General features: G+C 33.8%; 1 long non-coding RNA gene across 1 annotated transcript; it reads left to right on the top strand.

The window, feature by feature from the left end:
• The first annotated feature begins 1,302 nt into the window (after positions 1–1,302).
• On the top strand, positions 1,303–25,400 carry LOC141564885 (uncharacterized). The gene is made up of 3 exons (XR_012488778.1): positions 1,303–1,566; positions 1,806–1,855; positions 25,290–25,400. It is a non-coding gene; the product is annotated as an uncharacterized LOC141564885 (long non-coding RNA).
• The last annotated feature ends 263 nt before the right edge of the window (positions 25,401–25,663 follow it).

Below are 25,663 nucleotides of genomic sequence, written 5' to 3'. Positions count from 1 at the left end.
CTCTCTCCATTACAATTAATATTAGAATTATCCTGAATAATCTCTTTATTGAAAAGAGCCATGTCCCTGAGAGTTAGTCATCACATAATCTTGCTGTTGTTATGTACAGTGTTCTCTTGATTTTATTCACTTCACTTAGCATCAGTTTGTGTAAGTCCTTCCAGGTCTTTCTGAAATCATCCTGCTGATTGACTCTTATAGAACAATAATATTCCATAACATTTATATACCATCATTTTTCAGCGATTTCCTAACTGATGGGCATCCACTTCAGTTCTTTGCCAGTTCAAAAAAAGCCGCTTTTTTTTTTCTTTTTTTGCACATGTGAGTCCTTTTTATAATCTCTTTGGGCTAAAGATTCACCAAGGATACTGCTGGATCAAATGGTAGGCATTGTTTGATAGCCCTTTGGGCATGGTTCCAAATTGCTCTCCAGAATGGTTGGATCAGTTCATAATTTGATCAACAATGTACTAGTGTTCCAATTTTCCCACATCCTCTCTAACATTTATTATTTTTCCCATCTTCCTCCTAGCCAATCATATAATTGTATTGAAAGGGCAGGATGCTTAATCCTGGGCAATCACTTTATTTGTGAATGCCCTAGAGTTAACTCTGCAACTCTTTATATTGCCACTCTCCTAATTCCCAGGGCTTCAAAGAATCCTTTGGCCACTGGCAGTGTCAACCAACTTTAACCTGACTTACTCTTCTGAGGTCTTCAGAGATCTTTGGCTACGATTTCATGAACCACAGTTTTAAAACCAATAGCATGCTCAAGAACAGCCATGTGCAAACTTAAAGTTTTTTTGTTGTTTTTTTTTGTTGTTGTTTTATACTTGCTCACATATTGCCCTGAACTTGTTAACTCCCAAGTAAACACCAGGTCTGAGAGAAACCTACATGCTCACTATTAAGCTCCTTACCTCTTAGCTATCCATCCACTCGGCTCAACTCCCACAGGACAAAGTGTCAGATCTCTTGCTGCACTGGGCTTAAGAAGGGTCTGTGAGGTCACACACACACAGCCAATCAGAGAGGGAACTGTCTTCTGTTAGAAAGCTATTTCACTATATCCAGAGTCCTGCTCATGAGGCAGTCTCTGACCACAGAAATTACTTCAGGGCCACTCAAATTCAACCTCCGGATTCGATTGGGCTTGACTCTTGTAAAAAGACCCTAACAATGTATAATGGGACCTCAGACATGTCTTATTTCTTTCAGCCTTAAATACCTTAATTACAATTATATCATCATAATACACTGAGCATGCTCTAACTATTGTATGGTTGCATCACTATATTACACTGGGTATGTGCTAATTATAAGCACCTTGCTATTATTATGCCTCTTTCCTGCAGGTATCTCTGCTACAAGTAGTAAACAAGTTGTCAAGCCCCACTGACTTCCCAAGAAGGCTGAACCACCTCCAAGGGAAGATAAGAGCTGAACCAGACATTGCTAGCAGGTTCCCTCTGGGCTAAAGGATCTTATACTTCACCAATAGTTACCCAACTGTCTGTGGCTCTCTACACTCTGTAAAAGAATTTCTTGGCAGTTTGATTGGTATGGCTCTGGGTAAATAGATTAATTCATGTAGAATTGTTATTTTTGTTATATTAGCTCAGCCTGCCCTTGAGCACACAATATTCTTCCAATTGTTTAGATCTAACTTTATTTGTGTAGAAAGTGTTTTTGTAATTGTGTTCATATACTTTCTGACTTTGTCTTGGCAGGTAGACTTCCAAATATTTCATATCATCTACAATTATTTTAAATGGAATTTTTTTGTATTTCTTTGTCAGCCTGGATTGTTCAGTATTCTTGCTTCACTAAATTCAAGGTTGTTGTCAAGGTAGGTCAATTTTATCTTTATAACACCTTTTATCAATCCTCTTCTCTTGTCTGACACTATCACCAGTTCTGCAAGCATCTTATGTCTGGATTATTCCAGTTTCCTGCCAGAGTGTCTTCCTCTCCAAATTTCTCCCAATTGAATTCATTCTCCATTCAGCCAGTAAAGGGATTTTTCTAAAATACAGACCTGATCATATAATTACTCTATATACTAAACTCCAGTGGTTTCTCATTGCAACCAGCATTAAACATAAATTATTCTGCTTGTCATAAAATATCTTTCATAACTTAGTTGCTTCTTACCTTTTTAATCTTAACATCAAGAACCATGAAAAGTACTCTTCAATCCAGAGACCCTTATCATCGGGTTGTTCTATAAACAAGCCAGGCATTTTTCTAGCTTTCCCCCATATTTTCTCTGGCTTCCTTTAAGCCTTAATCAAAATGCTATTTTTTTTTCACTAACTTCTCTTAATTCCAATATGTTCTTCATTTTAATTGTTTCATATACATCTTGTATGTAACTTGTTATATATATATATATATATATATATATATATATATATATATATATATATATATTTCTTGGCATGTTACTTACCCCCTTTATATTGAAAGTTCATTGAGAGTAAGAAATATTATTTGCCCATTTTTTGGATCCCCTGCACTTCATACAACACCTGGCACATATTAGCCACTTGATGAATGGTCAGTATTTATTTGATTGAGAGAAATGAGAAAGAAAACTATCTAAAACAAGTAAAAGTTTGCTAACTAGTATAATATGTCTTTCATACATTATAGTGAAAAGGGTAGGATGATGTAGAATTGAATATATTGGAGGTAGGGTTGAGGTAAATGGAGATATGAGAGCAGGAAATCAGGGCTGGGAATATGATTTAATGGAAGTTGGGAGATTCAGTATCACTTGAATTGGGAGAACAGAATAGCATAAGAGTTTGCAATTAGGGTATTTTTTTTCATAGAAATTATTAACAGGTAGGAAGAGCTTTGTTCATAGGTAAAATATGTTTTTCTATCATGGTGGAAAACCTTGATAATACCAACCAATTATAATAGACAAAGAAGAGAAATGTTGTTGTTCAGTCATTTCAGTCATAACTGACTCTTTGTGACCTTATTTGATGTTTTCTTGCCATAGATACTGGAATGATTTACCATTTCTTTCTCCATATCATTTTGTACATGAGGAGCTGAAACCAACTGGCTTACGTGATGGTCCATAATCATACAACTAGTAAATGTCTTAGGCCAGATTTGAATGTAGAATGGCTTCAGGCAGGGTACTCTATCCATTGTACAACCTAGCTGTACAACCTATCATACACATAACCAAAAATTTAAAAGAGAGAAAGAGGGGAAGTGATAATTAAAAAGTAAGTTCTCCAAGCGTTTAGTTGCAATTACACAAAGCACAATTACTATAGAAGGCAAAGAGATCTTAAAGTAATAAAGCAATATTGAGTTAATTAATGAAATAAGATTTATAAGGAAAATAAATGTAAAACCTTAATAAGGAAAAATAGTAGCCATATAGCAAAGATTCATGACTACTATTACATGTGTTAAAAAGATATCTTTATATGACAAAATCAAGCCAATTTGAAGAAAAGCCTTCTATTTGCTGAAAAATGATTATTACTTGATATTTCATGTGTATTTGAAGTTTGGAGTTGGTGGGAGCATGGGAAAGAAGACTTCTTACTTCTCTTAAGGTCTAAACTTAGTATTGAGAAAGTGGGATTGGATTCCAATCTCTATCCAGAAAGCAGTCCATGAAGAAAGAAAAAAGACACTGAAAAATAGCTAATAAATAGAAAGGATACCTTGTCTGTTCCCAATTTATCCCATCAGACTTTTAGGAATTTTTCCGTCTTTTAGGCTAAAGTAACATATCTCACTCTCACTGTAGGAGACCTTTTGTTTAGCATTATCTAGCATGTGCTGATCTATGTAATTTCTCTTATATCTGTTTAATAATAGGTTAGACAGATGGGTTTATTTTACTATTCCTTTTGTGTGGATGGTCTTTGTAGAGCTGGCAATTATTGGGAAGAAAGTCAATCCTTTGGATTTTTAGTTTGTGACATTCCTTACCCATTAAAGGAATAATGATAATGATTGTAGCAGTTATTCAAACATTATTCCTTTTAAGCAAGAGAAAAATATTTTGGGGGAGGGGAACAAGGACATTTAAAAGGTAATTTTAGTCCATTATTTCTTATCAAGGAAAGAGCAACCAAGTTTATGTCCCCAACCTCCTATTCCCATTTTCAGTAATAGATGTGTTCCTTGGAGAAAAGTAAGGAAGTAATACAATTATGACTAAAATATATTGAAGCAATAAACAGAAATGTAGATGTGGAAAATTTTCAGGAGAAATCTGATAAACAAATTGATTCCTCAGCCCAGCATACTCCTCTAAGACTAATATGACACATTTATAATCATGCACATGTTTTGCTTCTATTCAGCTCACTGAAAGAGCTTACTACACCCAGTGAACACTATATGGAATTACTTTATTGATAATTTTCCAATGATATTTTCTCCTGACAAGTAATCAGTATAGTTCATCTTTTAGCAGGCTATTTTTGTATAAGGGTAAAATTTCAAGCATAAAATTAGAAAATGTAAATCATTATCCAACACTTCTTTAAAAATAAAAAAAATGTAAGTTCCTTGAAGGTAATAACTATCTCTCTCTCTCTCTCTCTCTCTCTCTCTCTCTCTCTCTCTCTCTCTCTCTCTCTCTCTCTCTCTATCTCTCTCTATCTCTCTCTCTCTCTTTATTTTTGTATCCCCAATGGTTGTCATACCACCTCATATATAATAAGGTGCAAAATAATTTTACTAATTAATTGACTATAATTCAAAAATAATTATATTGAGGTGGATATTGGTAGTATAAATCACAATCTATCTACACCTCCATTTCCTGTATTTCCCAGGTTTTTATGAATGCAAAAAGATGCAAAAGCATTGTTGCTATATAGGTGATTAATTTACTTTCTCTTCTTATCTTAGCTTATCCCCACTATCTCTTATACCACTGTGCTTATGCAATTCTTCACTAGTAATATGCAAAAGCCAATTAGCACCACTCTACCTTCATTTCCTTTTCCATTAAACTTTTAGTGAACCTTTATTTCTTTCCTTATTCATTATTGCATTCCATATTTCATAAGCATATACCATCACTGGAAGAATATTGATGTTTAAAAAATGGTTTTCATTTCAGAGGGGGAAAGTGGTGTGTAATTTGCAAAATGCTGTCCAGCCAATCTTATTCCAATTTAATTATGTTCCCAGTTAATAATACATCCTCATAGACACACTCAAATGCCTTCTCTCCCCATGCATATTATATATACTGTAGTAAAAAGGAATTTTTCATCGAACTCTTTTTATTTCCCTTGTCTAGAGAGTTAGAATAAAATGTTTTGAGAGATTATGAATTTAATTTATATAACTTAAAAGTTCTGGCAATGATGATTCTTATCCACATCACTATTCATAAATGAAAATATATGTTTGGGTTGGAAGAGGAAAATGATTCAATATGGCAGAGTGAGAAAATTAGGCCTAGCTATCCCAACATACATTTTACACAACAACTTAGAAAATATGCCAAACTGAATTATAATCAAGAAAGTCAATGAGGCTCAGTGATTTTTTTTTCCTAGTCCATGGTACCTTAGGAAGAGAGAATAGTACCTCTGTACCACTGGAGTGGGAATTGGTTAAATATGCTGCATATTGATGATTGCATTTGAGTAACACTCTATTTCCCCAATGTAGAAAGGAACTAAACCCCAGTGCAAGAAAGGTAGAGCAGAAAATTATTCCAAGGAATTCCTGAACTAGCACTGGAAGAAGGAATGATTTATAGAATAGTTTCATCACCTATTACCTAATTCTAACTCAGAGATCCCAGAATCCAAGTAAGTGTTACCTATCTTAGGGCTTTACCTGAGTACTGAGCACAAAACAAATTCTATAAACTTAACTGTATGGCCCTAGACAAAATAAAGTAGTTACACAGTTCTAGCCTTTAACCCAGCAACTAAATCTAAATACATTAAATAGGATAGAAGTTGCAGACCAATGAGAACAAGTGTTAATTCGAACACTAAACCTAAAGAACCTGTCATTGAAATTAATGACACTACACCAAAACTAAACTACACAAAATTCAACAGACACAAACCTGGGTCAGAAGCTTAAAGAGCTCAGAACAGTAAGCAATAAATAGACCTTTCCCTAGGTTATACCACTTTTGGAGCACTGATACTCAGCAAACACTAAGACTGACTTGTTTAAAAAAATATTAAACAAACAAACAAACAAAAAAAAATCAATGCCCACTAGAAGTAAAATAGAGCTTAAAAGAAAAAAAAATGCAGAAAGATAAGCTACACACATGTACTTATATATGTACTCAGCTCCAGGCAAGAAGGAATCAGCATCCTAGTGAGTGTAAAAGCAGTAGGACAGAGTTGCTGCTCAGTCTAGGCACTTAGAAGAAGGTGGAGTTCTTGGTTTTGGGTTCTTGGCCAAAGGGGAGAACCTCTCTCAAACTCCAAACTACTCCAAAGTATAGGATTAAACAGCTATCTGCCCAAAGAATTTATTGAAGAACACAGGAAAGACTTTAAAAAACAAATGACAGAGATTGAGCTCAATTTAAATAACAATAATAATAATAAATAAATCAAAAGAAGAACCATCCAAAAACAAAACAAAAACAAAAACAAACAGATTTAGAAAGTCAACCAACTAGAAAAAGAGATCCAGTGAAATTATTTTTTGAAAATGAGAATTGGGGAAGAGGAAGCCAGTAAAGAAGATGTCTTCAAGAGATCAAGTGATAACAAAACAAAATATAGAGAAAGAAAAAATAGAAACCAAAGTTAAACCACTTGTCAGAAAAATAACGCATCTGAAGAATAAATTCAGAAAAGAAAACTTAAAAATAATTGGACTATGGAAAAGCTGGGATGAAAAAAAAAAGACAAAGAAAGGAAAAGAAAAGAAAAAGAACCTTTACATAGTAATACAAGAAATAATCCAAAAATGTTTTCTTAAGCGATTGAACGAGAGGAGAATGTAGAAAATAGAACCACTCATCAACACCTCAAAGAGAAAAAAACACATATATTTTGGCTACATTTCAAACTCCTCAGATTAAAGAAAATTTACAAGAAACAAGCAAACAAACAAAAAGAAACAGGCAAAAATCCAACTATGCTGGAACTACAATTAAAATTTTACAATATTTATCAGCATCTACAATAAAAAAGGATCTATATATCAACAATAAAAAAAAAAAAAAAAAAAACTAGGCCTGGAGCCAAAAACATCCCGGCAAAATAAAACATAATATCGAATGAGGAAAAACAACAACAAAAGAAAAACAGGACAGGACACTCACTGAACTTTCAGATTTTCTGTATTATGTCTCAAACTAATCCGAACTCAACAGAAAATTTGATAAATAAGAACATAAGAACTAAAATCAAAGACTAATTTCAAGGGACTCAATAAGGACAAATTGTTTATGTTTTATACTTGGGACTGTGAACAATATGTTTAAGACTGACATCAGTAATTATGCAATGTAAAAGAAAAACTGAGGCAGAGTTGAATATGATCTATTCTAAACAGCAAAACTAAAAAAAAAAAAAAAGGTAACTAAGAAAAACACTAACTGTGCTATATGAATGAGGTGCAGAGGAAGAAATGATACAGATGCACCTATTCACACTAGAAATGGGTTAAGGAGGGAACAAGATACATATATAAACATATACATTGTGTGTGTGTGTATACACATATGAGCATGTGTATGTACATACACACATACACACACACACACACACACACACACACACACAAAATGAGAAGGAAAAAGCATCCTCCAAAGTGTATAAAGAAATGAGGGAGCAGGGAATAGGATAAGATGGAATATAGAAGGATATGTAGATTAATGGGAGTTGGACAAATATAAAAGAAAGCAGGCAGGAAGTCCATAGTAGAAAAAGTCTAGTGAAAAGCCTGAAAAGGAATGAGTTATATACTGAGAGCTCTCCTTAAATGGAGATTATGAACAGAAACATCCCATCAGAGAGACTAAAAGGATCATAGGCTACTTTCTAAATGCATTTTTTTTTTTTTTTGGTTAGATTGAACTTCTAAGATGAAGATATTTCTGGGGCACACTAATAAAATATGATACAAACACATCATAGGTGTAGATATTTGTATGTGTGCTTATGTGATTTTAAAATGTATATGTTGGAAGGAAGAGAGAGACAAAGATAGAAAGAGAGGAGAGAGGAAGAGAGAGAAGAAAGGGAGAGAAGGAGAGGCAGCGAAGGAGAGAGGGAAAAACCAAGGAAAGAGATAGGGAAAGAAAGACACACACACACACACACACACACACACACACACACAGAAGAGATGAAGAGACTGGGAAAGTCAGTTAACTCAGTATCCAAGATGACTTTCTGAGAATATGTCCATCTACTCTGGAGGGGAGTTAATATTATCTTATTAGGTGCTCTTTATATTGATAAAACAAAGGCCTGGGCAAAATACATTTATATATTGTTAGTTTATCAGTAAAGGCTCAATAGTTTAATAATTAACCTTAAAATAAAGTGAGGACTTTCAAACGTTAATGAGGTGTTTTGTAGATTAAGTAGGGCTCAACCAGGAAATAGCATAGATTATATAAACAGTACATGACAAATGACATAACACATGGTCTTTTAATGCACTATTAAATTGCAACTGTCCTGGGTAAAAGAAATATACACAAAGACTGTCAGGAGAAGTTAGTCATACATCATCTTCCCATAAATAATAGTTACCTGTCAACACAGTACTGCAGCATGTGCAATGTTTCAAATTAAATATGATTCAATTACCTTTACAGCTATTGTAATACTATATACTCCCAAAAGAATTCATCAGAAGATTCAAGTTGTGGTTGTCATACTAGAATCAAAGACATATAATGTAGATCAGCTTAGCAAGGGAGATGATATTTACAGTAGCAAATATTAAATGAAAATTTCATAGTTAAACTATATTTAAAAACGTATGTTTAAAATTTCATTATTTAGGGAAAGTTAATTTTAAATACATTGGATTTCTTTCATGCCTGATCTGCCCTTCAGTTATAGACAGCTTTATTAATCTATCTACTGGAGTGTTTGGAATACAGTTCATCATTTTTATAATTACTTTATAACAAAAACAAAAGCAAGTTAACAATAGCATCAATTTACTAAACCTTACTGTGGGTCATTTAGCTATAGTTCAGTCAAAAATATGGCAAATAAATTCAGAATCTCAAAAAAAATCAAATAAAAAATGAAATATTAAAAGGCATTTTCCTTATTAAGGAAAGCAGAGCAGCTATTTACAACATTTTTTCCTTGTCATTTTCCCAAAAGGAAGTCAATCTCATCACATTAGTTGTGCTAAAGGTTAGTAAAGTTAAACGGAAAAGTCTGTTAATATATAATGATAAATAGTAGTACCTTAGATTCCTTTGCTTCAAATGCTTAATTTGATATTCAAACACTTTGAGGATGGAGTAGCTATATTCAACAGGAGAAGAAGCAACAAGGAGGAGGAGGTGGAGAAGAGTAGGGTGGGGCGGACTTGGGGGTGAGGGTTTGGGATTAGCAGCAGCAGGAACCCAAGGATGGGTGGCAGCAGAAAGGACCAAGGATTTCTGGTAGTCCCAGTCCGGCAAGGTTTCAGCCTTCATTATTTAATCCCCTGCCTCCACCAAAGGAAGCTTGGATGGTTTATAGTGGGGCAAGAATATAAAGGTCCTGCTTCCTCTTAGAAAGTGAGTTTAGGTCAAGAAGGGACAAACTGTCAAGAATGAGTTAGGTTAGCTTATTTTTCTGCAGCTAGAAGCTGCCTTCTGGAACCAAATAAAAACAAGTAAGGAGGTGGCACTAGTACTTCATCTCTTGTAATTACTATATAATTGTATCAGCCAAATTTTTGTCTATTAGAATTTGAAACTTTTATTTTTTTTCATTTTTAATTAATGAATTTTAACGTGGTAAACTGATACAAAAATATATTTACTGATGAGGTATAGTACCAATATAAATGCAATTAAACTTTTGCTCCACAGGAATGTTATGTTATTCATATACTCTTTTGGTCCCTAAGAGGAATGAATTCAAAGGTAAAACAGGTTTTCTACTTGGCTGTATAATTGATCAGAACCTAACATAAACTTGAGATCTTGGACTTCTGGGGACTCCGCCTACTAAGGCTTCCTGAGCCAAAGCTGTTTTCAATACTCCTTCACTTAAAAACAGGAAGAATAGATAAAAATCAAGACAGAATCAAAAACAAAGCTATTTATTTCACGGCCACAATGGGATGATAAAGTTCTGAGGACTCATTACTCAATGACGGCTTACTCCTTGACCTCTCTTGAATATAACTGGCCAGGAATATAGATCACAGAGTCATTTAAAAGCAATAATCAGTATTTCAAAATTATGAAGTCTTTTTAAAAAAAAGTAATCAACATAAAATGACATGAATTTACTTCTACTATTAATTTTATTATTATTATTTTTGGAAACTATACCTTCCAATTTTGGCAAGGTTCTAAGTACATCCATCACTCATATTCTTTTTTTTTTAATATATATACATATATATTATATATCTTTTTATTGACAGAACATATGCATGGGTAATTTTTCAACATTGATCCTTGCAAACACTTCTGTTCCAACTTTTTACTTCCTTCCCTCCACCACTTCCCCTAGATGGCAGGCAGTCTCATACACATTAAACATTTTGAAGTATACTTTAAATACAATATATGTGTACATATTTATATAGTTCTCTTATTGCACAAGAAAAATCAGATTTAAAAAAGTAAAAATAACCTGGGGGAAAAAAAAAAAACAAAAAACAAAAATGCAAGTAGTCAAACTCATTTCCCAGTGCCCTTTCTCTGGGTGTAGCTGGTTCTGTTCATTATTGATCAAATGGAATTGATTTGGATCCTCTCATTTTTGAAGATAGCCACTTCCATCAGAATTAATCCTCATATAGTATTGTTGTTGAAGTGTATAATGATCTCCTGGCTCTGCCCATTTCATTCAGTATCAGTTCATGTAAGTCTGTCCAAACTTCTCTGTATTAATTTCTTACAGAACAATAATATTCCATAGCATTCATCTAACATAATTTTCTCAGCCATTCTCCAATTGATGGGCATCCCTTCAATTTCCAGTTTCTAGCCACCAGGAAAAGGACTGCTACAAACATTTTTGCATATACAGGTCCCTTTCCCTTCTTTAATATCACTTTGAAATATTAGTAGTAACATTGTTGGATCAAGGGTATGTGCAGTTTAATGACATTTTGAGTATAGTTCCAAATTGTTCTCCAGAATAGTTAGATCTGTTCACAACTCCGCCAATAATACATCAATTTCCCAGTTTTTCCGTATCCCCTCCAACATTTGTCACTATGTTTTCCTGTCATCTTAGCCAATCTGACAGGTGTGTAATGGTATCTCAGAGTTCTTAATTTTCATTTCTCTGATCAATAATGTTTTGGAACACCATTTCATATGAGTAGAAACAGTTTCAATTTCATCATCTGAAAATTACCTGTTCATATCCTTTGATCATTTATCAATTTGAGAATGGCTTGATTTTTTATAAATTAGAGTCAATTCTCTATATATTTGGGAAATGAGGCCTTTATCAGAACCTTTTTTATTAATTTTATACTTATAAAAATTTTTGATAGTATATATGCATGAATAATTTTTTTATAACATTATCCCTTGTATTCATTTTTCCAAATTTTCTCCTCCCTCCCTTTACTCCCTCCCCTAGATGACAGGCGATCTTATACATTTTACATGTGTTACAGTATAACCTAGATATGTGTGTAAATCCAATTTTCTTCTTTCAAGTTAAAGGTATAAGTAATATGGGTAGATAGACAGTATTGCAACAGTTTACATTCAATTCCCAGTGTTCCTTCTCTGAGTGTAGTTGTTTCTGTCCATCATTGATCAACTGGAAGTGAGTTGGACCTTCTTTATGTTAAAGATATCCACTTCCATCAGAATACATCTTCATACAGTATTGTTGTTGAAGTGTATAGTGATCTTCTGGTTCTGCTCATTTAACTAAGCATCAGTTCATGGAAGTCTCTCCAAACCTATCTGAATTCATCCTGCTGGTCATATCTTACAGAGAAATAATATTTCATAGCCTTCATATACCATAATTTATCAAACCATTCTCCAATTGATGGACATCCATTCATCTTCCAGTTTCTAACCACTAAGAAAAGAGCTGCCACAAATATTTTGGCACATACAGGTCCCTTTCCCTTCTTGGAATATAAGCCCAATAGTAGCACTGCTGGATCAAAGGGTATGCACAGTTTGTTAACTTTTTGGGCATAGTTGCAAATTGATCTCCAGAATGACAGGATTCTTTCACAACTCCACCATCAATGTATCAGTGTCCCAGTTTTCCCACATCCCCTCCAACATTCATCATCATTTGTTCCTGTCATCTTAGCCAATCTGACAGGTGTATAGTGGTATCTCAGAGTTGTCTTAATTTACATTTCTCTGATCAGTAGTGATTTGGAACACTCTTTCATATGAGTGGTTATAATTTCAATTTCATCATCTGGGATTTGTCTGTTCATATCCTTTGACCATTTATCAATTGGAGAATGGTTTGATTTCTTATAAATTAGGGTCAGTTCTCTATATATTTTGGAAATGAGACTTTATCAGAAACTTTAACTTTAAAAATATTTTCCCAATTTGTTACTTCCCTTCTAATCTTGTTTGAATTACTATTGTTTGTGAAGAAACTTTTTTAGTTTGATGTAATCAAAATCTGCTATTTTGTGATCAATAATGATCTTTAGTTCTCCTCTGGTCATAAATTCCTTTCTCCTCCACAGGTCTGAGAAGTAGACTATCCTCTGTTTCTCGAATCTATTTATGATCTCCTTCTTCATACCTAAATCATGGACCCATTTTTATCTTATCTTGGTATATACTGTTAAGTGTGAATCCGAATCTAATTTCTGCCATACTAATTTCCAGTTTTCCCAACAGTTTTTTTCAAATAATGAATTTTTATCACAAATGTTGGCATCATTGGATTTGTCAAACACTAGATTGCTATAGTTGTACCCTTTTTTGTCCTTTCTACCTAATCTGTTCCACTTATGGACTGGTCTATTTCTTAGCTAATACCAGATGGTTTTGGTGACTGCTGCTATATAATATAGCTTTAGATCAGGTATAGCTAGACCACCTACATCTGACTTTTTTTTTCCTTAATTCCCTTGAAATTCTCAAACTTTTATTCTTCCATATGAATTTTGTTGTTATTTTTTCTAGATTATTAAAATAGCTTTTTGAGAGTCTGATTGGTATAGCACTAAATGACTAGATTAGTTTGGGGAGTATTGTCATCTTTATTATATTCTCTCCGCCTATCCAAGAGCACTGAATGTCTTTCCAATTATTTAAATCTGCCTTTATTTTTGTGGCAAGTGTTTTGTAATTTTGCTCATATAATTCCTGACTTTTCTTTGGTAGATGGATTTCCAAATATTTTATACTCTCGACATTTGTTTGGAATGGGATTTCTCTTTGTATCTCTTGCTGTTGTTGCATTTTGTTGGTGATGTATAAAAATTCTGAGGATTTGTGTGAATTTATTTTGTCTCCTGCAACTTTGCTAAAGTTGTGAATTATTTCTAATAGCTTTTTAGCAGAGTCTATGGGGTTGTCTAAGTATTGTCATGTCATCTGCAGATAGTGATAGTTTGATTTCCTCATTTCCTATTCTAATTCCTTGAATTTCTTTCTCAGCTCTTATTGCCAAGGCTAGCGTTTCTAGTACTATTTTGAATAGTAATGGTGATAGTGGGCAACCTTGCTTTACTCCTGATCTTACTAGGAAAGCTTCCAGTTTATCTCCATTGCATATTATGATTACTGATGGTCTTAAATATATGCTCCTGATTATTCTAAGGAATAGTCCATTTAATCCTATACTCTCAAGCGTTTTTGGTAGGAATGGAGTTTGGATTTTATCAAATGCTTTTTCTGCATCTATTGAGATGTTCATATGGTTTTTATTCATTTGATTATTAATATGATAATTTTTTTCCTAATTTTTCCTAATATTAAACCAGCCCTGCATTCCTGGTATAAATCCTACTTGATCATAGTTTATTATCCTGGGATGATTTTCTGAAGTCTTTTTGCTAATATCTTATTTAAGATTTTAGCATCAATATTCATTAAGGAAATTGGTCTATAGTTTTCTTTCTCAATTTTCCATCGACCTGGTGTAGGTATCAGTACAATGTCGGTGTCACAAAAGGAGTTTGGCAGGACTCCTTCATCCCCTATTTTTTAAAAATAGTTTATATAACATTGGGGCTAGTTATTCTTCAAATGTTTGGTAGAATTTACATGTAAATACATCTGGTGCTGGGGATTTTTTCCTGGGGAGTTGATTAATAGCTTGTTCTATTTCTTTTTCTGAAATGGGACTATTTAAGCAATTTATCTCCTCCTCTGTTAATCTAGGAAGCCTATATTTTTGGAGGAAGTCATCCATTTCACTTAAGTTGTCAAATTTATTGGCATAAAGTTGGGCAAAGTAACTCCTTATTATTTCTCTAATTTCCTCTTCTTAGTGGAAAGATTGCCCTTTTCATTTTTAAGACTAACAATTTGATTTTCCTCTCTCCTTTTTCTGATCAGATTTACCAAAGGTTTATCTATTTTATTGGCTTTTTCATAAAACCAACTCTTGGTTTTATTTATTAATTCAATAGTTTTTTTTTTTTTATTTATTTTTTTTTTTTTTTTTTACTTTCAATATTATTGATTTCTCCTTTTACTTTTTGTATTTCAGGTTTAATTTTTGTTTGGGGGTTTTTAATTTGGTCTTTTTCTAGCCTTTTAAGTTGCAAGCCCAATTCGTTAATCTTCTCTTTCTCTATTTTCTTCAGATAAGCCTCTAAAGATATAAAATTTCCCCTTATTACCACTTAGCTACATCCCACAGATTTTGGTATGATGTCTCATCATTGTCATTATCTTGGGTGAAATTATTAATTGTTTCTATAATTTGCTGTTTCACCCAGTCATTCTTTAAGATGAGATTAATAAGTGTCCAATTACTTTTGGGTCTATTTACCCCTAAATTTTTACTGAATGTAGCTTTTATTGCATTGTGATCTGAGAAGAAGTCATTTATTATTTCTGCCTTCCTGCATTTAATTTTGAGATCTTTATGTCCTAATATATGGTCAATTTTTGTATAGGATCCATGAACTGCTGAGAAGAAAGTATATTCCTTTCTATCACCATTCAGTTTTCTCCAAAGGTCTATCATACCTAGCTTTTCTAATGTTCTATTTACTTTTTAAATTTCTTTCTTATTTGTTTTGTGGTTTGATTTGTCTAAATCTGAGAGTGCAAGGTTGAGATCTCCCACTCTTATCGTTTTACTGTCTATTTCTTCTTGCAACTCTCTTAACTTTTCCTTTAGAAAGTTAGATGCTATACCACTTGGTGCATATATGTTTAATATTGATATGGATTCATTGTTTATGCTACCTTTTAGCAGGATATAGTTTCCTTCCTTATCTCTTTTAATTAGATCAATTTCTGCTTTTGCTTGATCTGAGATAAAGATGGCTACCCCTGCTCTTTGGCTTTACCTGAAGCATAATAGATTCTGCACCAACCTTTTACCTTTACTCTTATGTATCTCCCTGATTTAAGTGTGTTTCCTGTAAACAACATATTGTAGGGCTCTGAGTTTTGATCTAGTCTGCTATCCATCTCCATTTGATGGGAGAGTTCATCCCATTCACATTTACAGTTAAAATTACTAATTCTGTATTTCCTGCCATTATATTATCCCCAGATTATGCTTTTTTCCTTTGACCCCCCGAATCCCTTCCCCAATATTTAATTTATAGACCCCACTTGTGACATGCACCCTCCCTTTTAATATTCCCCCTCGCTCCTTCCAAATCCCTTCCCTTTTCTTGTGCCCTTGCCTTATTACCTTTTTCCTTTTTCCTTTTCCTCTCCCCCCTTTTAATGAGGTGAGAGAGAATTCTCTGAAAAACAAATATATCAATTATTTACTCTCTGAGCCTACTCTGATGAGAGTAAGATTCACAAAATGTTTCTTCCCCTCTCTAAATTCCCTCAAATATGGTAGATTTTCTATGCCTCTTCCTGGGATATAGTTTCCCTCTTTTTATCACTCCTTCCCCTTTTTCTGATACTACCCCCTTCCCTTTGCTACTCCCCCTTTTTTTATATCAGTAAAACCAAATTTTCCATGCTGACTTTCTGTATATCCACAACAGAGATATAGTTCTCAAGGGTTCTTTTTTACCTTTTTCTGTTTCTCTTCAGTCTTGTGGATGTAGATCAAATTTTTTGTTTAGGTCTGTTTTGTTGTTGTTGTTGTTGTTGTTGTTGTTGTTGTTGTTGTTGTTTTTTCTTCTTAGAAACAAATGGAATCCCTCTGTTTCCTTAAATGACCATCTTCTTCCATGGAATAAAATACTAAACTTAGCTGGGTAGTTTATTCTTGTTTGTAATCCTTGATCAATTTTGCCTTTCAGAATATCAGGTTCCAGGCCTTTCGATCTTTTAATGTGGAGGCAATCAGATCTTGAGTGACCCTTATTGTGGCACCTTAGTATTTAATTTTTTTTTTTTTTCCTAGCTGCTTGCAATATTTTTTCCTTTGTTTGGTTGTTCTGCAGCTTAACCACAATGTTCTGTGGAGTTCTTTTTTTAGGGTCTTTTCCAGAAGGTGTTCAATGAATTCTTTCAACGCCTATTTTCCCTTCTTTTTCTATTATCTCTGGACAGTTCTCTTTGATGATTTCCTTTAAAATAGAATCTAGGCTCTTTTTTTGATCATAGTTTTCGGGAAGTCCAATGATCCTCAGATTATCTCCTCTAGATCTATTTTTCAGGTCTATAGATTTTCCCAGTAAGTATTTGATGTTATTCTCCAGCTTTTCATTTTTTTATTTTTTTGTTTTGTTTTGTTTGACTGATTCTTGGGTTCTCAATGAATCATCCATTTCTATTTGTTTCATCCTGATTTTTAATGAGTTATTTTCTTAATTCACATTTTTTAGTTATATGCCCAATTGAGTTTTTAAATGAATTATTTTGCTCTATTGAATTTTTTTCCATTTCCTTAATTTTTTTGAGTATTATTTTCTTTTTCCCATTCAGAAATCCTACTTTCCTGTGATTTTTTAACCTTTCTAATTCACAAATTTTGTCTCCCTACACCTCCTGTGAATTCTTTATTTTTTCCAACTCAAATTTCAGGACATTCTTATTCTCTATCATAGCTTCTCTTTCCTTTTCCCATTTTTCTTCAAACTCTTAATTTTTTAATAGTCTCTTCTAGGAGAGAGTTATGTGATGGGAGGCATGTATCATTCCCCTTTAGAGTGTTATCTCCTGACTCTTTACTGTTAACTTCCTCAGGGTTGGACAACTGTTCTTTCTCTGTGTAGAAGCTATCAATAGTTCTCTTCAGCTTTTTACTCATTGTTAAAAATCTTTTGGGTTCTGCCCTTGGTAAGAAGTTTATTCATTTATTTATTTACCAGCTTCCTCCCAGACTGGATGGATGCAGTAGCTCCTGTGTCTGAGCTAAGAGAGAGCTTTGGGAGAGAGTTCCCCTCCCCCTCCCTGGAAATGCCTCAGAGATGATACAGTTGCGCTGTGAGTGGTAGCCAGTGAAGGACCCGGCTGTGTAGCCTAGCGACTGGCCTGAGATTTAAGACTGAACAGTAAAAGTGACACAAAGCCCAGCCAATGGGTTCTGTGGGGTGTGGATATCAGCAGCTGACATGAAAAGCCCCTGAGCTCAAACTGGAAGTGTCTTTCCAGAAACTGTGGTCCCTACTTTAGAGGTTCTGCTTCTCTGGGAATTCTGTAGCTGCTAGAGTTCCATGGCCTTAGGCTAAGCCTGCCCCTATGTGGATTACATGTTGCCTAGGGCTGTGTCCCTGCTGTTCACGCTCTTAACTACCCCAAGGTGAAGCCTTGGACAGCCAATGGAGGCTTCACAACCTTGCTGAGATCTGTTAGGTCACTTCCTGATTGGGGTGTTTCTAGCATCTGGTTTTATATTTTAAAGTGGCTTGATTTCTCTTCTGAGCTGCTGTTTTATAAGCAGAGAAAAGCTAACAGCCTGTGTCATATTCCTCTATCTCAGAGGCTGCTCTGATCCCAGAGTTCTCCCCAGCCTGATCGGCACAGTGTGCTAGCACCTAACGGTCTGTGCTGGCCTTTTTTCTTCCTCCCCTTGGAGGGGACTTGTAGAGACTCCAGATTCTCTTCATCTGGTAAGTCGTGCTTTTAATCCTTGTGGTTTCTATCAGTCCAGTGTTATTTTTGAGGCTGATTTAACTAATTGGTATTGAGGGAAGAAGGGAGCTTACAAATTCACCAGTATCTTCTCCCCAATCTTGGCTCTACTCCCCTTATCAGAACCTTTAACTGTAAAAATGTTTTCCAGTTTATTGCTTCTCTTATAACATTGTCTCCATTAGTTTTGTTGGTACAAAGGTTATTTAACTTGATATAATCAAGATTTTCTATTTTGTGATCAGTAATGATCTCTAGTTCTTCTTTGGTCACAAATTTATTCCTCCTACACAAATCTATCCTTTGTCCTTCTAATTTATAATCTCATTCTTTATGCCTAAATCATGGACCCATTTTGATCTTATCTTGGTGTAAGGTAATTTAAATGTGGGTGCAAGCCTAGTTTCTGTCATACTAATTTCCAATTTTTCCAGAAGGTTTTGTCAAATAGTGAATTTTTATCCTAAAAGTTGGGGTCTTTGGGTTGGTCAAACACTAGATTACTATGGTTACTGACTATTTTGTCCTGTGTCACTCATAGTCTTGATATCATTGGCATTATTTTGATTTTTGTTTGTTTATTTTTGGTCCATTTCTCTCCTGTTTGTACAGCTTTGTGGTCCTTCCCTCCTAGGAGATGGTCATATTGTTTTCTAGACCTATTACAGATACACTTTTGATTTTAGTTGAACTATAATCTCAGAACTCTTGAGCTCAAGTGATTAATCAGCTTTTTTATTCTTCAGTTATCAAGGATTACTTGTGTATATCACCATTCTCATTTGAATGAAACTTTTAAATCATATACAAAGCACTATACTGAATATTCTGTGACAAATAGAGTATCCATGAGAAGCTCATAAAGCATCAAGACACTTAAGACACTGACATAAATTTCTATAAAACAAAATGAAACATGATACACAGGTATTTTGCCAGAAAAGTTGAAGAATACTTAAAATACAAATGGTTTTGTCTAGGGAAAAGGTGAGGATCAGGGAGATGGAAAAATATTAAAATTAATAGTGTCATGGAATTTTTCTTTCTATTCAAATTTGTCAATTATTTGAATAAAAAGCAATAGAAACAGTAAATCTATTCAAATAGAGATATCATTTTGATTTGTATAGAGGTCAAATTATTTTCAGATATAACTATAAAAAAATTACAAGGAATAGAAGAGTTTGTTCTGTCAAAAATAAAATTTTGTAACCAGATAGCAAAAATATAAATTATATATACTGACTTGTAATACTTCTTTCCTGGCCTCACTTCCTAAAGGTAAGGTATGCTACATTTCACCCTTCCCCCAATTTTCTTTATTCCCTTATTGAGATTAGGGCATGTCTAAGTTCTCTGATAATGTCTTCAGCCTCCACCTAAGTATCCATATACCCGTCTCCTGATTTTCAGTTCAATTTAATTTTTACATTTAGTTAATTTTTACAAATAGATTTCACTTCAAAGGTAAAATTTAAAAAAAAAAAAAAAAGAAAAAAAAAAAAAGAAGAAGAAGAAAAACACCTATCTTTATTAACGACCAAATTTAAGTGTGAAGGGGCACTAATGTTCTCCAAAAGCCTACCCCCAAGCTGTTTCTCATAACAACTGTGAAGGAATTGCAAATCAGCCTTTACTGACACAAGTATTGCTTATTGTATATATATATAGATAGATAGATAGATAGATAGATAGATAGATAGATAGATATATGTAGATCTATATATATAGATAGATATATAGATATATAGATATATATAAAACCCCATCCCCTCATCCCCTCTTTCCATTACCTTAGTCACTGGGAAAGACTAAGGATTTTGTATTTAAAACTTAACAGTTTCTACAGAGTGCAGTCCTAAATTAAAAAAAAAAAAAAAAAACTTTGGGCTCAAGATTCATCCCATTTTTCCAAGGTTTCCCTGCTAGATAACAACCCAACCATGGGATTTAAAAAGTGGTGGAGAGATAGAGAGAGGAAGGTTCCTAGTCCATTTCTTCCTGCCTGCACTGTGAGTGTACTTTGATTATCACTAAACCTTCTGAACTGCAGGAAAGCGAAAGTGAATCTGTCTCAATATAACCAACCTTAAAGATGAAGCCTGCGGGGCAGAGCCAAGTTGGCAGAGGAAACACACTTCTTTCTGAGCTTTTCTGCCTCCCTCACACTATTTACAAAATTCAGCCTCTGAATTAGTGCTGGACTGTCAGAATCCACATATATTGGGAGTACAACATACTGCCAACAGAAGACAATCACGAAGATTGCAAGAAAAGATCTGTTTTGGTCATGCATGGGCATGGGAGGAGCCCAGGCCAGGCTCAGGCAGGCAGGCAGGCAGAGCATGGAGGCCACACACACTGAGCAGATGGTGGAAGGGAATGGTCTCTGCACTGCAGAGAATCTAGGCAGAGGGCTCTACCAGAGTGTTGGCTACTCTGCCCTGTTTGCAAGCAAATAGATCAGCAGAGAAGTTAGAAATTTGCAACATAAATGCAGAGGGGAAAGACTGTACCCCAAAGTGCCAGTCTCATGGGACCTGGCCATAGCCACCCAACACCTGGAGTGAATCAGCACCATCCCAGCCCAGCCAATCCCAACGCAGCCACTGCTGTTCCACTGCCACTTTGTTGCCATTTCCTGGTACCTATTGAGGAAGCTTAGAAAGCCCTGTTTTAAAAAAAAAAAAAAAAAAAAAAAAACATATATATTTTTTTTTAATATGAGTAAAATGGCAAAGTGGGCTCTAACAATAGATAGCTTCTATAGTGAGAGAACAGATTTCAAACCCTGAGGAGACTAAAGGCAGACTGTCTCCAGATGAAGTCACAAAGAAGGATATGAAAATAAAAAGAGAGATTAATAAAATTGAAAGAAAAAATTATTGAAGTAATAAATAAAACTAAGAATTGGTTTCATGAAAAAAAAATACATAAACCTATGGTAAATTTTATTAGAAAAAGGATTGTTATATTCTTAGAACTAACAATTTTGTTTAAGAAAAGATAACTTTCCACTAATGAAGATATTAGAGCAATAATTAGGTGTTACTTTGCCCAATTTTATGTCAATAAACTTAATAACCTAAATGAAATGGTTGAATATCTTTAAAAATATAGGTTGCCCAGATTAACAGAGGAAGAAGTAAATTGCTTAAATAGTCCCATTTAAAAAAAAAGAAATAGGAAACTCCCTAAAAAAAAAAATCCTCAGGATCAGATGGATTTACATGTAAATTCTACCAAACATTTAAAGAACAATTAACTCCAAAGCTATATAAACTATTTGAAAAAATAGGGAATGAAGGAGCCCTATCAAATTCCTTTAATGACACAGACATGGTACTCATAGTGTGATAACTCAATATCCCATGGGGCTTTAGTTTTCATTCTTATTGAAGCCAGAGGAAGACATGTAGTCCATGGCAAGTGGGTTTCCATGACTAACTTAATTGTCTTTTGATTTCCTAATTCATTCACTCAACCTTGCCAGAGGATAGTGGGTGCCAGAGGTTTTGAAAAATCCCAAGTGATTTCTAGTACTTTGGTCAAGTCCCTCAGAATCTTAGCTGTGAAATGAGTTCCCTGATCTGAGTCTATCCTCTCCACTACTGCATATTTAGGGAATATTTGCTCTAATAAAATATTGATCGATATTGAGGTAGTTGCTCTGGATAAGGGGAAAACCTCTACCCAAGAGATCAGATAGTTCAATAAAACGAGCAGATATTTGAAATGTCCTACAGGGAGAAGTTCAGTTAAGTCTATCTTTATGTTCTGAAAGGGTCTTATACCAGGTGGTCAGCTACTGTGAGAAGCATGGCTCTGAGCAGTCTTGTTTGTCCTTTGATTAATTAGACAGCTATCCATCATTTGGCAGGTCAACGTATATAATCCAGGAGTTATTTACTTAGTATAGCATCACACAGGTTCTGAACATTCCAGTGACTCCCTTGATGTAAGTATTGTAGTACCTGTCTTATGCCTGCTTTAGTCATGGTCGGAATCAGTGTCCTGTTCATTCAACTGAGCTTTTTCAGTTTCTTCCTTTCAAGAAAACAAGAGAAGGAAGAGCTCAATGAGGTATATTCATATATATATATATATATATATATATATATATATATATATATATATATATATATATATATATATATATATATATAAACCTTAGAAGTCAGGGAACCCTGGTCCCCTGCTTTTCTGTATCTTGTTTTGATAGACCTGAGAGATAAGATTTTTTTTTCTTTTTTAGAATTTTAAAAACAATTTCACACTTTTCTTTTGTTGTAATTAAAAATCAAAAATAAAACTATAGCTTACTCTGCATAAAAACATACAATGATACTAGATTTATTCTTATAACCATAGTTTGTCAATTCCTATCCCATATAGCTATTAATGCCTTAATCTAGTCCTGAATCTTAGTTAGTGGCAAAGCAGACCAGAATGGATAATCTCTGATTAAAATTTAATATTTGTTTTGAAATAATATTTATAATGTATATATATATATGTATATATATATATATTTCTCTAAAAATATCATAAACTTAAAATAACATAAAGTCAGACTTTCTTTGCTATCTGGCTCATTTACTCATTTTTGCAGAGAAAGAAATGGCTTCAGGGAAGTTAAATTGTTTTGTCCAAGATTACTCAGGGATTATTCATCAGGGGGTAAAATTTCAACCTAGGTCTTAATATTCTGATTATGCTTTTATATTATAATTTGAAAAAAGTTTTGTAAGAAAGTCTGTATGTTTATACATAAGCATACATATAACTGTCTAAGATCCATACTTTCATATATTCTATATCTAACAGCAATTTTGTGATTTCACTAATTGATGCTATTGGATGAAAATAAGATAGCATGAGAACACAAAAGGGGTAAGGGTCTTAAAAGGTGTAAATTCTAACTCCTTTCTGAAATTTGAATTTTATATTATTTCTGATCCCAGCTCTTCCCAACTTTGGCTTGATTGCCTCACTATATTACAAAATACAACATTACACTTTTAGACTCTTCTAATGGTTAGGAATTTATCTTTTTTTTCCCCCTTATTTCACTTCCCTACACACATACCCAAACTTTTCCCTGTATTGCTGTCAAAGACAACATTAAACTCCATCATTCAGGATAACTCTTATCCTTTACTTATCATCACCTCTCACTCCCCATATCCAATCTGTTATCAAGGCCTGTTCATTTAAACTTTTAAAAATATCTAAAATACTCCCCTCTTCTCTCCTTTGATACTGCCACTAGCCTGGTACAGATCCTCATTACCTTATGCCTGGGCTAGTACAACAGCCTATTGGTTTGTCTTTCTCCCTCAAGTCTCTTCTTCAGTCATCTACTTAGCTGTTTTAATCATATTGAAGTGCTCATCTGAGTTTCTCAAACATAAGCACAACCCAATTCAGTAAATTCCAATTAATCTGTTAGTTCCTAACAAGATCACATATAAAATTATTCTTTTGGCATTTAAAGCCCTTCAGAATATCACCACCTCCAACCTTTTCAGATTTTTAAAAAACGTATCCCTCCCACATACACTGCAATCCAATGAACTAGCCTCATTGCTTTCCTTTTTATCAGTCTATTTCCTGATTTTAGGCATTTTCACTGACTGGTTAACATACCCAGAATTCTTTCCCTCTTCATCTCTACAACTTGGTTTCCCTAGCACAAATTTTGTATAAAATTCCAACTTCTATGAGTAGCCTTTCCTTAGCCTTTTTAAAGCTAGTATTTCCTTTTTTTATTATTTTCAATTAATCTTGAATATACATACTCATTTACGTAGCTTCTGTATAAATTATTCAATTCTACCATTAGATTGTCAGCTCCTTGTGTTTTTTGCCTTTCCCCTTTTCTTTTGTATTTTCCATACTTAGCATACTTCCTAACATATAGTTCTTAAAAAATGCTTATCTAAAAAATGTTAATCTTGCAAACTTTCTCAAACTGTCCTACCTAACAGATATCATTTTGCATAATCATTTCAACATCCAACATATTTACTATAAATACAATTGTAAAATTATCAAGAGAATTATTAAGATTTAGCCTCTCTTAAACACCCAACCAATTAAGAAAAATTTTGGAATAGAACAGGTTAAATGAGAACACCTTATTATACTTAGATCCCTCCAGAGTTGACTTCAATTCCTTAATCAATATTCTTGATATCCACTTACATAAATATTCCCTAATATAGTTAACCCAATTCACAACTATCATGTCTGATATTATAAGAAACTTCACAAATTTTGCTGAAATCAAAATATATAAATATTCCTTGCATTCCCATGATCAACTTATCTAGTAGCACTCTCAGAGAAAGGATATGGAATTAGTCTAGGATATTTTGACTGAATATTGTCAGAGAAATAATAAAACTGAGCATATAGAAATTCACTCATGGATGGCTTAAAACACCTCCCACCCTTCTTCATAAATATTACATCTTCTGAAAAAGTCAAATTACCTTCATTTTATTAATAGTTCAGCCTTTAACATGCATCCCTTTCACCTAAATGATTCTCAATTCCTTTTTGTTTGTCTTGCCTTGCAAAAGCCATAATGATTTTCTAGATTTTTTGTTGTTTAGATTTTCAATGTGTCATTGCTGTACCTTGCTATTATGTTTTGTGAAAGATTTCCTTTACTTTACCCTAATACTTTCCGCCCATATTTTTCAGACTTCTTTTGGAATTGATATCTGTACCATGGGAAAACACTCTAAACTATACTATCTGCTATAAATTTTCTGACAGTGAAATGTTTGAACCTATTGTTATTTGGAAAATAAAATTATTCTGTTTTCCTATCATTGTTGGCTAAACAGTGAAGGGATACTCTGGAACTCATGGTTTAATTCCTTTTTAAGTCATCTCTATTTCTTTCTTATAGGTCTTATCAAGCTTGTGCAGCTTGCTGGATCTGTGCTACACTGCTGCTGCTAAATAAAGTGCTAGCTATAGTAAAACTTTAATTGGGGATAGGGTATTAACAAAGATAACATACCTCCATGGAAATAATGCTTATAATGTTTATTTCATCACTACTACAACTAAGAAGTATCATTTCTAATCCCAAAATGTAAAAAAAAAAAAAAAAAGGAAAAATATAATTTTCTGAAGTTCAACATTTCAATCATTTCTTTTTTCTTAAATAAAAATTAAAAATAAGGAACATTTCCAAAAGTAAAGTCGGCTTGGGGTTATTTTGTGGATTAATGTCCAAAGATGGCTGAAAGGGTACATGCAATCCTTGACTATATCTTC

The sequence above is a fragment of the Sminthopsis crassicaudata genome, chromosome 3, assembly GCF_048593235.1.
Source record: "Sminthopsis crassicaudata isolate SCR6 chromosome 3, ASM4859323v1, whole genome shotgun sequence".
Lineage (NCBI taxonomy): Eukaryota > Metazoa > Chordata > Mammalia > Dasyuromorphia > Dasyuridae > Sminthopsis > Sminthopsis crassicaudata.
This window is presented reverse-complemented; position numbering and strand designations above follow the sequence as displayed.